This window comes from Quercus lobata, chromosome 1, assembly GCF_001633185.2.
Source record: "Quercus lobata isolate SW786 chromosome 1, ValleyOak3.0 Primary Assembly, whole genome shotgun sequence".
NCBI lineage: Eukaryota > Viridiplantae > Streptophyta > Magnoliopsida > Fagales > Fagaceae > Quercus > Quercus lobata.
In genome coordinates this window covers 53,216,707-53,240,119 of record NC_044904.1, presented here as the reverse complement: position 1 = coordinate 53,240,119, position 23,413 = coordinate 53,216,707, and the positions used below count along the sequence as shown (strand labels likewise).

General features: G+C 42.5%; 1 long non-coding RNA gene across 1 annotated transcript; it reads right to left on the bottom strand.

The window, feature by feature from the left end:
- Nucleotides 1-7,098: 7,098 nt before the first annotated feature.
- On the bottom strand, nt 7,099-23,086 carry LOC115960692. Its single transcript, XR_004085228.1, has 3 exons — nt 22,919-23,086; nt 21,713-21,876; nt 7,099-7,169 (listed from the first exon to the last, which is right to left on the bottom strand). It is a non-coding gene; the product is annotated as an uncharacterized LOC115960692 (long non-coding RNA).
- Between the last annotated feature and the right edge of the window lie 327 nt (nt 23,087-23,413).

Genomic DNA, 23,413 nt, shown 5'->3' with positions numbered 1-23,413 from the left:
ATTGGGCTAGTTGGGCCTGAGTCCACTCATCTAATAGAAGGAATACTCAAACTCAGTCCCTACAATTGGCACCGTCTGTGGGGAGAACTTGTGTGTTAGTAAGGGCAACGATCAAGCATAGTAGGATCAGGCCCTCATCAGGCAGGCTCCCATCAGCCTGAACCTGCTAGATCCCAACAATAGGGTAACTTTACCAACCTTGAGTGTGATTGAAATGAAGAGAATGGAAGGTTTCAAGAGGGAAGTGTGCAAACCATTCAAACCAGTAGAAGCCACTCTCGTGTGGGCAGTCACGTGCTCCAGAGACAAAATAACAACCGGGCCATGCAACTAAAAGAAGTTAGGAGTCACATATCCCAGAGACAGAATGATAAGCAGGCCATGCAGTGAGAGATAGACGACTTAAAGAGAAAGATGCGCCATGCACAACGAATGCGATCTCATTCTAGCCCTAACATGCCCTCCGATGATGAAAGCGATGATGACTATAGGCAAAGATCGAGGACTCATCCAAGCGAGACCTTCTCTTACGAAGAAGAGCACTACCGGAGGCGTAAACGTAAAAGCCCATCTCCTAGGGGCTTGGGAAATGATGCCATGAGCAGGGCACTAGATCAACTCTCTAAGTCACCTTTCACAGGCCACATAGAAGGGGCTACACTTCCTCGACGATTCCAGCAGCCAACTTTCACCATTTATAATGGCAAAACAGACCCCGTGGAGCATGTGAGCCAATTTAACCAAATGATGGCTGTCCATTCTAAAAATGAGGCACTGATGTGCAAGGCTTTCCCATCTAGCTTGGGACCAGTGGCGATGAGGTGGTTCAATGGCTTAAAGACGAATTCTATAGATTTGTATAGGCAGCTAACCCAAGCCTTTGGCTCCCGTTTCGTTACAAACAGCAGAGCTCCTCGGCCCTTGAGTGCGTTATTGTTGTTATCCATGCATGATGGAGAAACTCTAAAGGCCTACTCGGACAAATATTGGGAGATGTAAAATGAAATGGACGAAAATTTTAACGATGTCGCCATCAGCACCTTCAAAAGTAGTCTCCCAACCGAGCACGGCTTGAGGAAGCCTCTGACTGGCAAGCCTACCACCAGTGTGCGCCAACTGATGGATCGGATCGATAAGTATAAACAAGTAGAGGAAGACCAGCTGCAAGGTAAGGAAAAAGAGAAGGTTATCTCTCAAGAGAGGAGGGATTTCAAGTCAGACCGATATAACAGTAACCACTCGAGGAGAGGCTTCGTAGGGCAATCCGGAGCAACCAACACACAAACTGTCAATACTACATTCTAAGAACCAGTACATCGGGTATTGGAGAAAATCAAGAATGAGCCATACTTTAAGTTGCCAAATAAGATGGCGGGAGAGTCCACAAGGCGTAATCAGAACTTTTATTGCCAATACCACCAGGACCACGGATATACCACGGAAAACTGCAGGAACCTCTGGAACTATCTAGATCAGCTAGTCCGAGAAGGAAAGTTGAAGCACTTTTTGCATCATTCTAGTGGTCATCAAGGCTAGACCCATCAGGAACCCCAGAGAGGTACTGCCCTAAGGCCACCCGTAGGGACGATCAATGTAATTTTGACCGCGCCAGGAAGAATAGGTACATGCCCTTCACGCGCCATCAGTATTGCTCCGATCAACTCACCGCCGCCGTCATCGGAATCATCTTTCTTCGATCTACATCACCGGAGAAGAATCGGCCTCATCGGACCCCCCACGCGCTCTCACGCGCCGACTAAAGCTCCGGCGAGGATTGACTCACGCGCCGCTGTGCACTTGCTAACGTCATCGCTGGCGTCATCTTTACACATCAGCCCTAGCTGAGGTCTTCTGCTTACGTTATCTTGCTAACGTCATCATAGTAGTTGACCGTTTACTTTGACTTTGGCGGTTGACCGTTGACTTTTTTCTCAGAGTTGACTTTTTGCAGTCCAGGTGCTTCTTGCCTAGTTTTTCACGTAGATTTCATTTTTGCAGTCCATTTTTGCATATTTTGCTTCTAAATGAAGAATAAGGACAGGTCTTCTTCTTGTTGCAATAATCGTCACCGAAAATCCAGCAAACGTTTGTGCAATTTTTGCAAATGTTTTGGCCACAATATTGAGACTTGCTATTATCGCAACAAATCAGCTGTTTCAATTTCTGCTGCTACTGTTGCTAACACTGAGAGTGTCCAACCAATGGCTCCCGTCTCTGCATAGTCTAAGTCTTCAGAACACACTGTCACCATGTCCACAGATGACCTTAAAAACATCATCGCCAATGTCATTCGTATGGTTGATAATGCATCTTATTCCTCTTCTCTCTCAGTTTTATCTGGTATGTCTCCTTCCTCTTGGCTTATGGATTCCGCTTGTTGCAATCACATGACACCTCACTCGTCCTTATTTTCTGAACTTAAACCTGCACCACACCCTCTTAATATTCGCACAGCAAATGGTTCCACAATGTCTGGTCATAATATAGGTTCTGTTTCGACCTCCAACCTTTCGGTTCCTGGGGTCTTTAATGTTCTTGACCTTTCTTACAATTTGTTTTCTATGGGACAATTAGCTGAGTTAGGTTATTGCATTATATTTGATTATTCTGGATGTATTGTGTAGGATCTGAGGACGGGACAGGAGCTTGGGACCGGTCCTAGAGTTGGGCGTATGTTTCCCGTGGACAACCTTCGTCTTCCACTTGTTGCTCCTGTTTCTGTTGCTGTAGCTACTGCAGTTTCTTCAAATCCTTCCCTTGCTCTTTGGCATGCTCGACTTGGTCACGCATCTTCCTCTCGAGTACAACAATTGGTTTCTAGAGTTTTGTTAGGTTCAGTGTCTACAGAAAATTTTGATTGTGTTTCGTGTCAGTTAGGAAAACAATCAGCTTTGCCTTTCAATACTAGTGAATCAATATCCACTGATATCTTTGACCTTATTCATTCTGATGTTTAGGGGGCTTCCTCTGTCTCTAGTATTGGTAGGTCTCGATATTTTGTTGTCTTTGTTGATGATTACTCTCGCTATAGTTGGATTTTCAATATGAAATATCGTTCTGAATTATTGCAAGTATATTCTAATTTTGCAAAAATAGTTGAAACTCAGTTTTCCAAATGCATCAAAATTTTTCGATCTGATAATGCTCTTGAATACACTCAATATGCTTTCTAAGCTATTTTGCATTCCTATGGCACTGTTCATCAATAACTTGTTCAGGTACCTCTCAGCAAAATGGTAGAGCCGAATGAAAATTTCGTCATAATCTTGACACTGTTCGTGCTCTCCTTCTCTCTGCCAAAGTTCCTACTCCTTTTTGGGGCGAAACTGCTTTTCATGTTATTCATACTATTAATCGCATTCCGAGTCCTGTTATCCAAAATCAAACTCCATATGAGCGCCTTTTTGGGTCACCTTCAGACTATCACCACCTTCGTTCCTTTGGTTCTGCTTGTTTCGTTCTTCTTCAGCCACATGAGAATAACAAACTTGAGCCTCGGTCAAGACTTTGTTGTTTTCTTGGCTATGGCGAAACTCAAAAGGGGTATCGGTGTTATGATCACACACTCTCATTGTCTTCGTATTTCCCGCAATGTTTTCTTTTGGGAACATCGTCTCTTTGTCGAGCTCTCTCACTTCCGTGCCTCCCTATCTTCCTCCTCTGTTTTAAATCTTTTTCCAGATGAGGCACATATTCCTTCTGTAGCTGCTCCTAATCCTCTTGTAGTTGCCCCTGATTCTCTTGTAGACTACTCTGTCCAACCACCAGATATCACTGATCCCTTTCCTAGTTCACCCTTTAATGAACAGGTGGAAGATGAACAGGTTGAAGAGGAGCTACCCAACCCCAACCCTGAGCTTGGGTCCCCTACTCCTGCTCCGCCTGAAGATCTTGCACAAGAAATTCCACCTCATCACTCAACTCGGGTAAGATCTATTCCTGCACATTTACTTGACTATTATTGTTACACTGCTCTTGCTACACTACATGAGCCTCACACCTATCGTAAGGCTTCCACTGACCCTTTATTGCAGATTGCAATGAAAAAGGAACTTGATACATTATCTAAAAACCATACTTGGGATTTGGTGACACTCCCCCCTGGGAAATCTGTGGTTGGTTGTAAGTGGATCTACAAGATTAAGACTCGCTTTTATGGGTCTATTGAGCGCTACAAAGTTCGTCTTGTTGCAAAAAGTTTTACACAGGAGTATGGGATTGATTATGAAGAGACCTTTGCTCCGGTTGCTCGTATCTCCTCTGTTCGTGCCCTCTTAGCTGTTGCTGCTGCCAGTAAATGAGATCTTTTTCAGATGGATGTCCAAAATGCATTCCTTAATGGGGATTTAAGTACAGAAGTTTATATGCAACCTCCTCCTGGTCTCTCTGTTGACTCAAACAAGGTTTGTTACCTTCGACATGCACTTTATGGCCTTAAACAAGCTCCACGAGCTTGGTTTGCCAAATTCAGCTCTACCATCTCTCGCTTGGGTTACATGGCCAATCATTATGATTCTGCCTTATTTCTTCGTCGCACTAACAAAGACACTATTTTACTTCTCCTATATGTGGATGATATGATCATAACTGGTGATGACCTCAGTGGCATTCAAGAGCTCAAGGATTTTCTCAGTCAGCAATTTGAGATGAAAGATCTTGGACATCTCAGCCAAGTATGCTTCTGAACTCTTGTCTCGAGATGGACTCACTGATAGCAAGACGGTTGACACTCTAGTTGATTTTAATGCGCATCTGACTCCCTCAGGGGGGAAACTATTGTCTAATTCCTCTCTTTACAAACGATTGGTTGACAACTTAGTTTATCTCACAGTTACTCGTCCAGACATCTTCTATGCTGTTCATCAGGTGAGCCAGTATCTGTCTGCTCCATGATCAACTTACTATGCTGCTGTTCTGCGCATTCTTCGATACCTGAATGGCACCCTCTTCCATAGCCTTTTCTACTCAGCTCAGTCTCCTCTTGTACTCCATGCATTCTCTGATGCTGATTTGGTAGGAGATCCCACTGATCGCAAGTCCACTACAGGTTATTGCTTTCTCCTTGATTCTTCTTTGATTTCTTGGCAAAGTAAGAAACAAACTTTTGTGGCCCGCTCCAGTATTGAAGCAAAATATCGTGCCCTTACTGATACCACATCTGAGTTTCTTTGGTTACGATGGCTTCTTAAGGATTTGGATGTGTCCACATCCTCTGCTACTCCCCTTTATTGTGACAACCAGAGTGCCATTCATATTACTTACAATGATGTCTTCCATGAACGGACTAAACACATCGAGATTGATTGTAATTTTATCCGTTATCATCTTGTCCATGGTGCTCCACAACTTTTCTCTGTCTCCTCTAAAGATCAACTTGCAGATATCTTCACCAAGTCACTTCCTAAGGGACGCACTCGTGATTTGGTTGACAACCTCAAGCTAGTCTCACATCCACCTTGAGTTTGAAGGGGGCTGTTAACGTATATTATGTTATGGGCTTTAGGCCTAGCTAGGTTACTTGTATAGCACACTTGTACTTGTACTGTACTTTACTTATACCGCACACATATGCCTCCTATATAAAGACATTGATGTATATTCTTTAATTTGAGAAATACAATACAATCATTCAGTATTTCTAACAAGGGGGAAAAACTCTCAAACAATCTCACGTTGACATCATGATATTTGTTAATCTCTCTAAACAACCACAAAGAGAAACTAATAATAATCTATAGAATCATTCAAAAAAAAAAAAATGCATCTTCATTTTGCATTTTCTTCATCTTCTATAGTGATATGAGAGCTCATAGGTTCAACAATACATTTTTTCTTGCTCAAAAAATTTAAAATAAGATCAACTAAACAATGAAATAGTAATTACCCCAACGTTTATGCTCTTTGTGGATCATCTTAATCTAAACTTGGTCAATTCCAAAACAAACCGATTCATCTTAGTTAAACGAACCCACAACTACAAAAGAAAAGTAATTGTTGGCTTAGTTAAACTTGGTCAAATTTCCAAAACAAACCAATAGCCCTACCTAAGTCTAGCTGCCAGTAACAATATGATAACTAGAGTTTGGCAACATGCTTAGCTTTCCAAACTTTATTTCATAGTACTCCAATAACTCAAGCCTGAAAACAAATACACGAAGAATGACTTAGCTGAAATTCAAAACTCGAGACTAAAAATAATGAAATCAGAAAATCAATAATAATATATACAATCATACAAAAGGAGCAAAAAGCATAATTAAAAAGTTTGGATCACAACAAAAATTAACAAAAACTTTCACACCTCCCAATTTACTTACCACCTCACACAAGGGTCATTAAAAAAAAAAAAAAAAAAATTATGGTGAGATCAGGTGTGAGGTGGTAGACAAATGAAGTGTTGGTGTGAAATTATTGTTGTAACTCTAACTTTATTGATTGATGTTGAAAATAAACACATGAGAACATAAATATATACCAAAATGACAACCTTGAAATGGCGCATACTTATCATAAATACGTTTGACATCTTCTTTGGCATTCTCTTTCTTTGTCTTGTGAACCTGACACAGAATATATAGTAGTTATTAAAAAGACCATACAATTAAGCAAAGCATTATGATTTTATGGCATATTTACATGAAGCTACCAATATTGAAACTCTCAAAACCTGTTGTAAATGTCGCTTTGTTTCAGTATCCATAGGGACCATTTGATAAAATCCAATGCACATCATTAGTGTGGCACATGCATAAGGACCAAAGCCTTTGATTTTACTCAATTTGTCAAATATTTCCTCATAGCTGGATGTTTTCTTGAGCTTAAGCTTAAGCTTTCCTTCCTCTGCACGTTCAGCAAGTTCAAAAATGTGACATGCTCTATACCCAAGTTTGCAACGTTTTTTCAAGTAACCCTTCGTAAGGGTAGCTAGTTCTTTTGAGCTTGGAAAATTCCCTAATGCCTTAACTTTAATATTATTGCCTTCTAGAAGTTGTGAATTTTCACTGTTCTCGTCCACACATTTGTTGACCTTACTTTGTTTTCGAGCAAATTTCTTTATCTTTAACCCTTTCTTTTTGGGATGTTTGACTATATTTTCACTGTTCCAGTCATCAGCTAACTCTGCTTGAAGTTCACATAGAGCTCTAGCCATATCCAATGTCCTCGTCCACCTATTTGAATATCATGTTGTATAATACATAAACAGACACACACGTGTGTTAAAATCTTACCCACAACAATTTTCATAACTTTCTTCACAATTGTTAACATGGTTTGTTGTAATCAGTGCATATAATATAAGTTGTGTAAGCCACGTAAAAATAATGTTCCTCTTAAAACATTCTATTGAAGCAATTGTAAATAATAATAATAATAATAATAATAATAATAATAATAATAATAATAATAATAATTGGGTCTATAGTATTAGTGTATTACTTGTAATTTTTATTTAAAGTAATATTTAAAAGAAAAGATGTGGGGGCCAGTTAATTAGGAAGTATTGTTAAAGCAGTATTAACTAGGCCTATGGCTCTATCCGAGGACGTTAGACCATCCGAGAAGGTCCAAATAAGATTATGAGGAGAACAGAATGAAGAGAGGAGTGGAGACAATATGAGATAGGTCCAATAAGCGTCCGAGGACAAAAGCCTTCTCAGCAACATGTGTTTGAGGTAGATTTGAGTGCCATATCATCACGGACTTACTTCGGAGTTACATCACAACTAAGGGTGGGACATTGGACCTGGGGTAAGAAAAGAAAGGTAAACAAATATCTTCAAAAGCTGCTACCTCCGCATTAAATGCCTTTCAACCAACTCTCTGGCCGCATTAATGTAGAAGTAATGCCTGAACAGTGATTAAGCAGCCTTGCAGTTACTGGTTGATGGTTCTGGGAGGTGCTAAATGGGACAGGAAGGAGTCCCCCGAATCTAACCTACACATGTGTGGTAAGGATGACATCAAGATTGTAGTATATAATATGGAAAGATGTACTGAAAAAGCAGAGAAAAAATCAAGGAAAAAGACTGGAACTCTGGTACAATTTTATTCAAAAACATCATATGATACAAACTACTAAATCTAGTCCGAGGATAGATTTTCTAATCTTACTTGTGTCTAACCGTCTTGAACCGTTAAATCTAATCGTATTTCTTCTGGGATAGATCTAGTTCTTCTGTCCACGCTTTACAAATTTATTATTTGGGCCGCTAGGGTTTGAGCCCAATTCGGTTTTGGGACCAATCCAATTTCAGTTCTTACAAAAGATATACGAAATAGTAATTGCAGTTTGACATACTTTTTCTCATACAATCATATCCTTAATAGTTGCACCACCTCTTCTTTTTTGTTCTTTTATTTTTATTTTTACTTTTTGTGCATATCAATTTATCCTTATTGGCTTATGGCAAAGAAAAATGCTACATCAACAATATATTCGTAACAATTTTACAACAAATTTTAGGTGACAAACTTCTATTAGTGGACAAAAAAGTAATTTTTATGATGGCTCTAAATTAGAACTAGTAATAGCATGCCACTTAGAATTTATTGTGAAATTTTTATGAAAATGTTGTGTGTGTAGCATCTCTTACCAGCAAATCATTACAACAAAAGATACCTTTAATCCAATTACTAGGAGAAATTACACTTTAACTCCTAAATTATATCTTCTTTTACACTTACCCACTAAAATATACAACCTTTTACACTTATCCTCATAAAATATTAACTTTGTAACATTTTGCACCCCCACCCAGGAGTACTTGTTTAGGGAAGTAAGTGTGTATTTTTATAGTTTATAAGGGTAAGTATAAAATGGGGTATAATTAAGAGGGTAAATTGTGAATTATCATAGTTTAAAAGGGAAGAGTAAAAGAGGATATAGTTTAGGATGGTAAATGTCCATCCCCATAGTTTAGGGAATAAGTGTAAAATGATGTATAAATTAAGGAGGTAAAATATAATTTCCCTCAATTATTAAGAAAATTCTCTCCTAACTTTAACGACAAATGCTCGATACTTTGTCTGGTTCAAAAAAGACTAATTAAATAACAAATGATCTATATTAAAATATGATTAATAATTCAATGGACTAGTCTTCTTTAAATATCTTGAACAAACGTGGTTTTGTAATTAATATAGAGGCCTCATTTCATTCTATTTGCACAAACATTTTATGGGGACCGGCCCAGAATAACAAGTTGGCTGGGCCTTGGGCCCGTCCAAGGATGATTCTGTCCGAGGAGATGTCGCGGCCCATAATCCCTGCCCAAGCCAACTGGGACGAAGAAAACAAGCCCGAGGAGTAACTCCTCCTCGGACATTCCAAAGTCCAGATCAATGATGCATCCCAGTTACTGTAGCCCTCACGCTAAACACGTAAAAAGAAAGAAGGCTCAAAATATCCCAGCAAAGGCTGTCACCACCACATTAAATGCATCACAACTACTCTCCTGACCGCATTAATGAAGAGAAAACCCCTGAACAGTGTTACCTTGGTCACTGCAACTCACAAAGAACTGGTAAGGGCGTCTGATGGGACAAGTGCTCAAGTGGGGGTTTGGATGATCAATAAGTGTAGGGCCCAGATGATAAAAGAGGGCCTATATCATATGTAAGAGTCCCCTAGAAAGGGGGACGGAAAAAGAGGGAGGAGAGAAGGGAAAAAAGCAAGAAGTCATTGTATGAAGGCAGGTCCATGAATAAAACTTCCACTTTCACATACATTTTCTGGATTTACGTTTCTACATCCACTAAGAACATGCAACGAGCCGTCTGAGCCAATGGGAACCGAGTTCTTCAGCCCATACTCTATAAAACTTCATTGTGTGGGACTTCTTGGGCCAGGGCCTGATCGTCCAAGACCGGGTTAACGAAAATCGTGTCTCTACAATTGGTACCGTCTATGGGAAGAACTAGGGTATCAGCTAGCACAACGGTCGAGTATGGCAGAACTAGGTCCACACCAGGAGAATCCTCACCAGGCTAACTCCCAACAAACACAGCCCATTGAGCCTTAGAGGCAAAATAACCCTGCCAACCCAGGCGGCAGAGGGAATCGTGAGGGAAGTGTGCATACTATCCAGACGAGCCAGAGTCACACTCAGATAGGTAGTCACGTATCCTAGAGGCGAAATAGTCATCAGGCCATGCAGCGAGAGATAGATGACCTGAAAAGGAAGTTACGACGTGTGCAGCGAAAACGATCTCCCTCTAACTCAGATGAGTCCTCTAATGGGGAGGATGCGAGTTACCGATGGAGGTCAAGGACCCCCCCAAGTGAAACATTTTCTTACGAAAGGGAACCACGCCCTGTACGGAAATATGAGAGCCCATCCAGCAAGGGTTGGGGAAACGATGCTATGAAGAGGGTGCTAGACCAGATTTCAAGGTCACCCTTCATGTATAGAATCGAAGGGGCTAAGCTCCCTTGATGCTTCAACCAACCAGCATTCACCATCTATAACGGCCGAGCAGACCTGGTAGAGCACGTGAGTCAGTTTAACCAAAAAATGGCTATCTACTCGCAAAATGAAACCCTGATGTGCAAAGTCTTCCCATCCAGCTTGGGACCAATAGCGATGAGGTGGTTCAACAGCCTGAAGACAAATTCCATAGGCTTATACAAGCAGCTCACCCAGGCTTTCTGCTCTCGCTTTATTACAAACACCAGAGTCCCTCGACCCCTCAGTTCGCTATTGTCCTTATCCATGCACGAGGGAGAGACCCTGAAAGCATATTCGGATAGATATTGGGAAGTGTATAACGACTTAGATGACAACCGTGATGATGTTTCTATCAGCACATTCAAAAGCGGTCTCCCCACCGAGCATGGCTTAAGGAAATCCCTCACTGGTAAACCAGTTGCCAACGTTCATCAGTTGATGGATAGGATCGACAAGTACAAAAGGGTGGAGGAAGATCAGCTACAAGGAAGGGGAAAGGAGAAGGTCATCCCCCCCAAAGCAAACGATTTTAAGTCAGAACGGTATAACCATAACCAGCCAAGGAGGGATTTTTTGTGACAGGCTGGACAGAGTAACACGCAAACGGTGAATGCCGTGTTTAGGGAGCCAGTACAACAGGTGCTGGAGAAAGTAAGGAACAAGCCTTATTTCAGATGGCCAGGAAAGATGGCTGGAGATCCTTCCAAACGTAACCAGAACCTGTACTGCCACTATCATCAGGACCATGGGCATACCACTGAGGATTGCAAGAATCTATGGAATCACCTAGATCAGTTGGTCCGAGAAGGAAAGGTACATCATCTTCTGCACCCCTTGAGCGGCCATCCCGGCCAAGAAATGCAAGAGCCTCGAAAGGATGTGTCATTAAGACCCCCCACCGGAACGATACATGTCATCCTCGCTGCACTAGGAAGAACTGGAACATCCCTCTCCAGGGTACTGGCCGTTGATTGGCTCCCCTCCGAGGACAGGCAAAGGGAACCCAAAAGGTAAAAAAAGGGAAGCTCTTTGATACTAGGATTCTCGGACGAGGATAAGAGAGGAACTATCCAACCTCACGAAGATGCCTTAGTGGTTACGTTAAGAATTGGAGGCTTCGATGTGAAAAGGGTGTTAGTAGACCCAGGAAGTACGGTAGAGATAATGTACCCTGATCTATACAAGGGGCTAAACCTGAAGCTGGAGGATTTGACAGCTTATGACTCCCCCCTTATCAGTTTCGAAGGGAAGACTGTTACGCCAAAAGGGTAGATCAGACTACCCATACAGATTGGATCGGAGGTGGTGAAGGTAAATTTTATCGTGGTCGACGCTTACTCACCCTACACCGCGATAGTTGCCAGGCCATGGATCCACGTCCTAGAAGCCGTATCCTCCACACTTCACCAAAAGGTAAAATACCCATCCAGAGGACAAGTAGAAGAGATTCGTGGAGATCAGGCCATGGCCAGGTAGTGTATGGTGGCCGCCATCTTCATCGGTCCCATGCCGAGTCCTCGGCCCCTGAGAGCTTATAGCAACCAGCCGCCTCGGCAGGGCAAGACGATGGGCTAGCCGAGGAGATAAGGTGTGAAAGTTTAGATAAATTCGCTGTCAACAACTATCCGGAGAAATTTTTCCAGGTCGGCTCCAAGTTGCCTTCTCAAGAAAAAGAGGAACTGGTCAGATTTCTCAGAAGAAATTTCGATGTGTTTGCATGGGATGCCTACGACGCCCCAGGAGTTGATCCCAGCCTTATTTGTCACCACCTGAACGTTAACCCATCTTCCACTCCGAAGAAGCAACCACCCCGACGCCCCTCAAAGGAACATGCTAGTGCCGTAAGAGACGAAGTGGCAAAACTGAAAAAAGCAGGGGCTATTAAAGAGGTCTTTTACCCCGAATGGTTGGCAAACACGGTGGTGGTAAAGAAGAAAATAGGGAAGTGGAGAGTCTGCGTGGACTTCACGGACCTAAACAAGGCGTGCCCAAAGGACCCATTTCCCTTACCACAAATCGACTGATTGGTGGATGCAACCATGGGTCACCCTCGAATGAGTTTCCTGGACACCTTCCAAGGCTATCATCAGATACCCCTTGCATTAGAAGACCAGGAGAAGATGTCTTTCATGACACCCATCGAAAATTATCACTATAAGGTGATGTCGTTTGGACTAAAGAACGCAGGGTCAACCTACCAAAGAATGATGACCAGAATGTTCGAGCCACAGCTGGGCAAAATCATTGAGGTTTACATAGACGATATGGTTGTAAAGAGCAAAAGGGTGTCCGAGCACGTGAAAGACCTTGAAATAATCTTTGCTATCTTAAGAGAGCACAAGTTGCAGCTCAATGCATCCAAATGTTCATTCGGGGTCGGGTTTGGGAAATTCTTAGGGTATATGGTAACACACAGGGGAATAGAAGTAAGTCCCGATCAAATCAAAGCAATTAACAGCCTACAGGCTCCTCAAAATCTGAAAGAAGTGCAGAAGCTCACTGGCATGATCGCAGCATTAAATCGGTTCATATCACGATCAGCGGATCGATGTCGACCTTTTTACCTCTTGATAAATAAGTGGAAAGGGTTTGAATGGTCGGAGGATTGTGTTTGGGCCTTCTAGTAACTTAAGGAATACCTATCACGACCACCCATCATGTCCAGCCCTGAGGCAGACGAGGTACTGTTTGCATACGTCACTGTTGCCCCCCATGCTGCAAGCCTGATACTGATACAGGATGATAATGGGGTGCAGCGACCGGTTTACTATGTGAGCAAATCATTACATGAGGCCGAGGTGCGATACCTACCTTTGGAAAAAGCAATTCTGGCGATAGTACACGCCACACAAAAGCTCCCTCACTACTTTCAGGTGCATACGGTCATCGTTCTAACTCAGCTTCCCCTTCGAGCGGTGCTTCGAAGCACCGACTACACAGGAAGGATCGCCATGTGGAGTGCGATTTTGGGGGCCTTTGATATTAAATATATGCCCAAATCCTCCATCAAAGGTCAGGTCCTCGCAGACTTGGTTGCGGAGTTTGCTGAACCCTCTATAGAAACAATAACCGAGAAGAAAGACATGGATGGAAAGTCGGTTGGTACAATTTCAGTAGGGGGGACCTTGCATTGGAAGGTCTACGTGGATGGCGCGGCCAACCAGAAAGGATCTGGAGTTGGGATAGTTTTAATATCACCGGACGGTGCTACCATTGAAAAATCACTAAGACTCGGGTTCCCGGCAACGAAAAACAAGGCCGAGTACGAAGCCTTACTTCAAGGGATGACGATGGTTCAAAGATTAGGCGAAAGGGTAATAGAGGCATTCTCGGACTCTAAATTGGTCGTCGGCTAAGTGATGGGTGAGCTGGAAGCTAGAGACGCTAGGATGCAAGAGTATCTAGGACAAGTCAAACGCCTACAGTTGAGTTTTGAGTCCTTCATTCTGACGCACATTTTCAGGAGCGTAAACACCCATGCAGACTCGCTGGCCACTCTCGCCACGTCCTCGGCGCATAATCTACCGCAAATGATCCTTGTCGAAGATCTAGTTCAAGCGAGTCCCATTAGAAGAAACCCGGCCCAGGTCCATCAGATCAGAAAAAGTCTCAGTTGGATGGATCCCATAAAAAACTTCCAGAAGATACGTAAGAATGCTCCTCGGTTCTGGCTATCGGAGGACCACAAACTATATCGGCGCCCCTACTCTGGGCCATACCTACTCTCCATACATCCAGAAGAATCCGAGTCTTTACTTGAAGAGTTACACGAGGGGATTTATGGAAGTCACATTGGAGGGAGGTCGCTAGCACACAGGGCACTCACCCAAGGATACTGGTGGCCGAACATGCAAAGAGAGGCCCAAGAATACGCCAAGAAGTGTGATCAGTGCCAGAAATTCGCCCCAAATATCCACCAATCCGGAGGGGTCCTCAACCCCCTCTCTAGCCCCTGGCCGTTTACACAATGGGGTCTTGATATTGTCGGTCCCTTCCCCAAAGCTGCGGGGAACAAGCGATACATAATAGTCGGAACCGATTACTTCACCAAATGGGTGGAGGCTGAACCTTTGGCCAATATTAAGGACGTGGATGCCCAGAAATTCATCTGGAAGAACATTATTACCCGCTTCGGAACTCCCCACACACTCATTTCAGACAACGGTCTCCAATTCGATAGCAAGAACTTTAGGGAGTATGGCCGCGAGTTTGGGATCATTAACCGATACTCCACTCCCGCTTACCCCCAAGGAAATGGGCAGGTTGAGGCCGTGAACAAGGTCATAGTGAACGGACTGAAGAAAAGACTAGACGAGGCAAATGGGAGATGGGTAGAAGAGCTCCCACACGTCTTATGGACCTATCGGACAACGCCGCGACGGTTAACCGGTGAAACCCCCTTTTCGATGACTTATGGGGCTGAGGCCGTGCTCCCAATCGAGAACAACTTTCCCACACTGAGGTCTAACTCATTTACCCCAAACGGTAACGATGAGTTATTGGGAAGAAGTCTAGATCTAGTCGAGGAAAGAAGGGAAAAAGCAACGATCCATATGGCCTATTATCATCAGAAGCTAAGACAAGGATATGATGCCAATGTTAAACTGCGACCTTTAGGTCCGGGTGATCTCGTAATGAGAAAGATTCTTGGCAGCGTAAAAAACCCCTCTTGGGGCAAGCTGGGGCCCAATTGGGAAGGACCGTATCGCATCACGTCCGTGGCCGGGATAGGCGCTTATTATCTAGAAGATTTAGATGAAAAAACTATACCTTGACCATGGAATGTAAATAACCTAAGAAGATACTATTATTAATGAAAATGGCTTTGCCCATGTTTTGTTTCGTGATTATCCTGTGCCCACTGGTCTATTTCCAACTGTTCAAAGTTTTAAACAGAACCTAAGTCCTGCATGGCTTCTTGGACCATAGACTTAGGGGAAATTATTACTTATGGTGACTATTCATAGTTTTAAACAGAACCTAAGTCCTGCATGGCTCCTCGGACCACAGACTTAGTGGAAATTATTACTTATGACAATTTATCCAAGTTTTAAATAGAACCTAAGTCTTGCATGGCTCCTCGGACCACAGACTTAGGGGAAATTATTACTTATGGCAACTATTCATAGTTTTAAACAGAACCTAAGTCCTGCATGGCTCCTCGGACCACAGACTTAGGGGAAATTATTACTTATGGCAACTATTTATAGTTTTAAACAGAACCTAAGTCCTGCATGGCTCCTCGGACCACTGATTTGGGGGAAATTATTACTTATGACAATTTATTTAAGTTTTAAACAGAACCTAAGTCCTGCATGGCTCCTCGGACTACAGACTTAGACTTAGGGGAAATTATTACTTATGACAACTATTCATAGTTTTAAACAGAACCTAAGTCTTGCATGGCTCCTCGGACCATAGACTTAGGGGAAATTATTACTTATGACAATTTATCCAAGTTTTAAACGGAATCTAAGTCCTGCATGGCTCCTCGGACCACAGACTTAGGGGAAATTATTACTTATGACAATTTATCCAAGTTTTAAACAGAACCTAAGTCCTGCATGGCTCCTCGGACCACAGACTTAGGGGAAATTATTACTTATGGCAACTATTCATAGTTTTAAACAGAACCTAAGTCTTGCATGGCTCCTCGGACAACAGACTTAGGGGAAATTATTACTTATGACAATTTATCCAAGTTTTAAACAGAACTTAAGTCCTGCATGGCTCCTCGGACCACAGATTTAGGGGAAATTATTACTTATGACAATTTATCCAAGTTTTAAACAGAACTTAAGTCCTGCATGGCTCCTCGGGCCACAGACTTAGGGGAAATTATTACTTATGGCAACTATTCATAGTTTTAAACAGAACCTAAGTCCTACATGGCTCCTCGGACCACAGACTTAGGGGAAATTATTACTTATGACAATTTATCCAAGTTTTAAACAGAACCTAAGTCCTGCATGGCTCCTCGGACCACAGACTTAGGGAAAATTATTACTTATGACAATTTATCCAAGTTTTAAACAGAACCTAAGTCCTGCATGGCTCCTCGGACCACAGACTTAGGGGAAATTATTACTTATGGCAACTATTCATAGTTTTAAACAGAACCTAAGTCTTGCATGGCTCCTCGGACAACAGACTTAGGGGAAATTATTACTTATGACAATTTATCCAAGTTTTAAACAGAACCTAAGTCCTGCATGGCTCCTCGGACCACAGATTTAGGGGAAATTATTACTTATGACAATTTATCCAAGTTTTAAACAGAACTTAAGTCCTGCATGGCTCCTCGGGCCACAGACTTAGGGGAAATTATTACTTATGGCAACTATTCATAGTTTTAAACAGAACCTAAGTCCTACATGGCTCCTCGGACCACAGACTTAGGGGAAATTATTACTTATGACAATTTATCCAAGTTTTAAACAGAACCTAAGTCCTGCATGGCTCCTCGGACCACAGACTTAGGGAAAATTATTACTTATGACAATTTATCCAAGTTTTAAACAGAACCTAAGTCCTGCATGGCTCCTCGGACCACAGACTTAGGGGAAATTATTACTTAAGGGAAATCATTTCAAGGTGTGCGCACAGTCTAACATCATTGCAACCCTTACTCAAATTTGCTGCGCGGCACCCTTTTTATCTCGACCGTTTATATTTATTTATATCATCGCAAACGTTAAATAAAGGGATGGTACCAGCATACATCCATAGAAAACAAAGAGAACATTCTATATTAATATTCCGAGGTCAATACAAAGAGAGGTCCTTACAAAAGAACACAAAAACAGGACGACTCTCATTCAAAAAAAAAAGGGGAAGTACACAAATTAAAAGCCTAAAGGCTAAGCCTTAGCAGGAGGATCCTTTTTCTGCTCTGGCTGAGGAGGAGGAGCCTTGGAGATAGAGTCCATGGCAAGATCCTTCGCTTTGTCAAGCACAGGGACGGTATCAGGCACCGCTAAGTCCTGCTCAGAAGCTGCTTGGGCGCCATCAGGATTCTCTCGGATCTTCTAAGGATAGAAGACGTTCTCAGGCAGTCTCAGCGCCGAATCCGCAGGAATTCCTGCAGCATCAAGGGCGTGAGCCTATGAGATGCTGCAGTAGTCCCTGCACACCTCGGGGATCTCCTTGGATAGCCTGGCCTCCGTTTCTTAGATCCTGAGCTGATGAGAAGCTTTCTTTTCAGCCTCTGCAGCCTCTCGGATCAGCTAAGCCTCTTCTTTAACCCGCCGTATCTCGTCCCCAGTTTTCTGCAGAGTGGCCATAAGTTCCGGTACATTCTGCTTCTTAGTAGCAAGACTGGTTTCAGTTACGTACAATTTCTAGCGCTGATCCTCGGCTTAGGTTTCAGCACTCTTTAGGCCAGCCTCCACGCTCTTGCATTGTTTCTCCGATTCTTTGAACTTCTCCGTCAGTTTAAAGATTTCTTGCTTGAGGGACCCCACGGTCTTCTCCACCTCAGCCCGAGATTGAACCTCAGCTTCAGCCAAGCTGCGGTTGCTGCAGCAAAACTCCTCAGCCACAAACACCTGCTGGGTGATCTGCCAACAAAACAAAACCAGAATTAGGATAGAATGCAATAATGTTGATGGCTTAATAAAAGGATGCAAGAAGGGCTTACCATCGCAAGGTCCCTCTTAAGGGACAGAAAAAGCTCGGGCTGGGAGAACCGCCTGTAGGCCTCCATATCCCGAGGAAGGAGCACTGGCTGCTCCAGGGCCTCAACTATATAGCCTGCTCTGCCCCTGTTGTACTCTCGAACCGAGGCAGTATAGGGGATAGCGACCCCGTCCAGCTCCATCTTCGGACTCCATGCACGGGGATTAATGCGCACCTCAGCCCGATTCTCCTCATCCCGGCTCTCCGTGGAGTTAGCCCTCTTACTCCTCTATCCCCGAGTGGCTTTCTGCTGCTTGGCCGGGTGGGGGGCCACTTCACCTTCCTCAGGAACGTCAACCGGCCTCTTCTTTTTTAGGTCAGGGTTAACCTTGAGGCCAGGGTCGGAAGGAACCTGAGGGGCGACTGGAGGAGGGTCCTGGGTTTGTGCCTTAGCAGGCGCCTTTGAGGACTGACCCTTTCCTAGGCTGGACATCAGTTCTCGCAAAGATTTTCCCTTACCAGCCATATCGCCTACTTCCCCGTCTGAAGAATCGTCCGAGCAAGTTATAATGATTGGACTGCCAGCCACGGAGTTGCGATCCTGCTCTCCTTCAGGGTCCGAGAGCTCAACTACGGGGGCTTTGTCAACCTCCTCCTTAAAATAAAACTCATCTATTTCCTCCTCAAGGGAAAGACGAGATGATTCGGCCTCTTCCTCAGCTGGCACGGCGGCTTCAAGGTCTTCTGGAGGCAGTTGCACAACCGGTGGAGGATCCCGAACTCTAGGTAGCACGACTGGCTTAAGATCTACTCGGGCCAAACACTCAAGCTTGGACACGTCAATCCTGGCTAACCGAGGGCTACCAGCTCTAATGGCGTGGCTAATGGGTTGGAAAGCACGAGTTAGTCCTGGCTAACCGAGGGCTACCAGCTCTAATGGCGTGGCCAATGGGTTGGAAAGCACGAGTTAGTCCTGGCTAACCGAGGGCTACCAGCTCTAATGGCGTGGCCAATGGGTTGGAAAGCACGAGTTAGTGGTCGATAGCCTAAAACCAAATGACACGCACGCAGCTGCCCGTCCTCGTGGACGTAGATTTCTGACCTTAAAAGATAATTTAGGGCCGGAATGTTCACGTAGCTCAGCCTGGGAGCAACCAAAGCTCTATCTGTAATACAGCTGAGAAGAAAATTAGAATTAAACTAAAAGATTTATGACAAGCAGAAAAGAGAGTAAGTCCGAGGAGCTAAGCCCCTCCCCTAAAGGATTGGGCCTAAAGGCGCCGCACCTGGGGTTCCTGCCTGAGTTGGACAATGAAGACCATCGCTCCATTCTCCTGAGGCAATGAGGAAGTCATCCTTCATAGTCTTATTGGATATGGGGAGACAGGAGATTAGCCTAACCATCTCGGATCGAGATTTAAGGTAATACCCTCCATTCTCGACGTAGTGGCACTCGTACATGCGTAACACATCATGCCAGGTCAGATCCAGACCCATTCGCTCGTTCAAGACGTCTATGCAGCCTAATACCCTAAACATGTTTAGAGCGCACTGGTGTGGCGTCAACCTATGGTGGAACAAGTAGTCCCGGGTAATCCTACGCATGGGGAGCGTCATTCCCCCTTGAATAAAGGCAATCATGGGAATGACTACTTCACCCACTCCTCTATCTAACAGTACTCCTTCTGGGGGACAGTACCGCAGAACCACCCCCAGCGGGATATGGTATTTTGCCCTAAAACCCTCCATAGCAGCCGGAGTGTCTACTAGTTTTTTGAATCTACCCATCTAAGCTGAACTGGAGGAATGGAAATAAAGACCGAGGAGAAAAATAAAATCCGAGGAGAAAATCGAAGCGACGAAGCGAATGGAACTTACGGATATCTTCACAAATGACCGGTAAGGTGATCGGAAATCTCTTCTATGGAGGGCGCTTCGCAGAAACGGTTATGGAGATTTGAAGGAAGGAGGTGCTCAAGGATTTCTGGGCGCTGGAGTTCTTTGGAGCTCTCTATTCTGATGTGCAGATAAAAAAGAAAAAAGGAGCCTCTCAGATGCTTTATATAGCAGGAGGGAGAGAGAAAAAATCCCTCCCGCTCACGAATTCAAGGAACAATGCTGGCCGTCAAATCCACATCTCGCCGTTGGATGAAGGAGACATAAAGCTGTCTGGAGTAAATGGCCACGCCTCATAAATTGTGGCGCGTTAAAAATAACCGTCCACGCGCGTGGACCAAGAGGTCATCCGTTCCATCCTTCATAAATATCAAAACCCCGCTTTTCTCCTCGAAGGGAGATCAAAACTGGAGTTTTGAGGGGCTATTGTGGGGACCGGCCCAAAATAACAAGTTGGCTGGGCCTTGGGCCCATCCGAGGACGATTCTGTCCGAGGAGATGTCGCGGCCCATAATCCCTGCCCAAGCCAACTGGGACGAAGAAAATAAGCCCGAGGAGTAACTCCTCCTCGAACATTCCAAAATCCAGATCAATGATGCATCCCAGTTACTATAGCCCTCATGCCAAACACGTAAAAAGAAAGAAGGCTCAAAATATCCCAGCAAAGGCTGTCACCACCACATTAAATGCATCACAACTACTCTCCTGGCCGCATTAATGAAGAGAAGACCTCTGAACAATGTTACCTTGGTCACTACAACTCACAAAGAACTGGTAAGGGCGTCTGATGGGACAGGTGCTCAAGTGGGGGTTTGGATGATCAACAAGTGTAGGGCCCAGATGATAAAAGAGGGCCTATATCATATGTAAGAGTCCCCCAGAAAGGGGGACGGAAAAAAGAGGGAGGAGAGAAGAGAAAAAAACAAGAAGTCATTGTATGAAGGCAGGTCCATGAATAAAACTTCCACTTTCACATACATTTTCTGGATTTACGTTTCTACATCCACTAAGAACATGCAACTAGCCATCTGAGCCAACTGGAACCGAGTTCTTCAGCCTATATTCTATAAAACTTCATTGTGTGGGACTTCTTGGGCCAGGGCCTGATCGTCCAGGACCGGGTTAACGAAAATCGTGTCCCTACACATTCTAAATCATAATATAACCATTATAATCAGAAAAAATATATATGGCCATTATAATCAGTCTTAGGGATGATTCTAAAACATAAAAAATAAAAATCAGTTTTACGGATACTTTACATAATCCCCAAGCTTGATCTTAAGTACCACTAAAAACGCGAATATTATGACACCACAAAAGGTTTATAAAACAACTTAAAAACTTCCAACAAGTAAGCACAATTAAATGAAAGATGTCATTGTGTTGGCCTTATTATGTGAATATTTATTTTTGCACTAAAATAATGCTTGTATTCATAGTCATACAACGAGTCATTTTAAGAACGTTGTCTATACATGCTAGTATATATTTTAATTTGCGCTAAAATAAGCGATTTATCCATAAATTGTTTTTGTGTGGTCAATTTCATTTTAATTAAGAACGTTGTCTTTCTATGTTTTAAAACATTAAAACCGAATTAGCTCTTTAGAATATAATAGTTCAAAATCCATAAAAAATAAATAAATAAATAAAAACTGGACCTACAAAAGAAGAAGAATAAATCAAAAAAAAGAAAAAAGAAAAGAAAAGAAGAACATATATAAAAGAAGAGCAATTGACAACGTAACTTGCAGTTGCAAAGAAGGATGGACTTAACAGCATCTTCAAAGAGCGTGGGAGAACGAAAAAGTCGACCGAAACCTTTCTTCTTTGCTTCTGGATGCATGTTTTGAAACTCCCTCGCGTTCCTTTCATCTCCTTCTGATATCCTTAGCATCCGACCCACTTGTTTCTGCCGAATTTATGCTAAAATCCATTAACATATTTATATATAGTCACAATATGCACAACCAAACAATACATGAAAAATGTTAAAACTATTACAATTTTATTTTTTTTTTTTAAAAGAAAAACTCATAAATTGGGGGGTCTTGTAATGATTGGTACAATTTCAATAATATAAAAAATAATAAAAAATTATTTTTATTATTTAATTTGTAAAGATTATATAGTAAAATTTAATGTATGTATCTCTAACACCATTCAATAATATATATGAGAGAGAGAGAGAGAGAGAGAGAGAGAGAGAGAGAGAGAGTGAGTGGTATATACAAGTATAGCTTTCTCGTCTTCAAGAGAAACCTTTTGGATATCATGAACTTGAATAAGAACAGGGCCGGCTCAATGAATTTGGGGGCCCTGGGCGAAAGCTTTAAATGGGGCCTTTTATTATATTTAATTATAAATTCATATATTTTTTTCAATTAAAATTTATTTTTCTTGCTTTTTGAGAGGCAAAATTACTAATTAAATTTTTGCATTCAAGTTCCGCTAACATTTCCTTTTTAATTGGTAATATGGCTAATCCACTTAATCTTTCTTGTGACATAGTTGATCTTAAATAGGATTTTATTAATTTTAATTTTGAAAAACTTATTTCTGCGGAAGCAACTGTAACAGGTATAGTTAGTAATATTCTGAAAGCAATACATGCATTTGAAAAAGATTCTAACCTCTTTATATAATTTAGTATATTAATTTGAGATTTTTCATTTATTTGCAAAACTTCATTTAAAACTTTTAGTTCTGAAAATAAATCTAAACCATCAATATCAAAATAAATTTCATGTGTGAGAAAATATTCAAGATTAAGACAATTTTTATTCAAACTATACAATTTTTTGATGGGATATTATATAATATTATATAATATATTATTACTATTTGGGGCCTCTTTATCAGTGGGGGCCTTAGGCCACTGTCTAAGTGGCCTATAGCTTCAGCCGGCCCTAAATAAGAATAGAACTATTTTTTGGAGGGTGTGAGATAGAAACCATGATAGAGGTGGTGGAGTTTGCAAGTCGTAATGGTCGTTGAAGAGTTTTAGTAGATGGAATCCATGAGTTTGGAGCCATCATCAAAAAGCCATGGTTGCACACGGCATCCTCTAGATTGAATGTTGTGATGCACTCCCCTAATGGCAAGTGCAACAAATGACAACTACCCATTTTTTTTCTTTTTTACTCTCCTATTTTGTGTTCTTAATTAGTTGCTTCCAAATGCTAGCTTTGGATTTGCAACACCACAACACTATTTTAGTTTTGGCTGTTTGGGGAGGAGAGAGATCCATATATAGGCATATAGCTAGGCCTTTCCACCACTCTTTGGTTTTGTCAGATTAGGAATTATTGTTTTTCTTTTCTTTTCTTTTACTCAAGTGTGCATGTGTATTAAATATTAATAATCATTGAGGTTTTGGCTGAAGGATTGGTCATTGTTACTTGCATGCACAAACTTTATCTTCAATCTAAATGGGTAAAAATAAAATA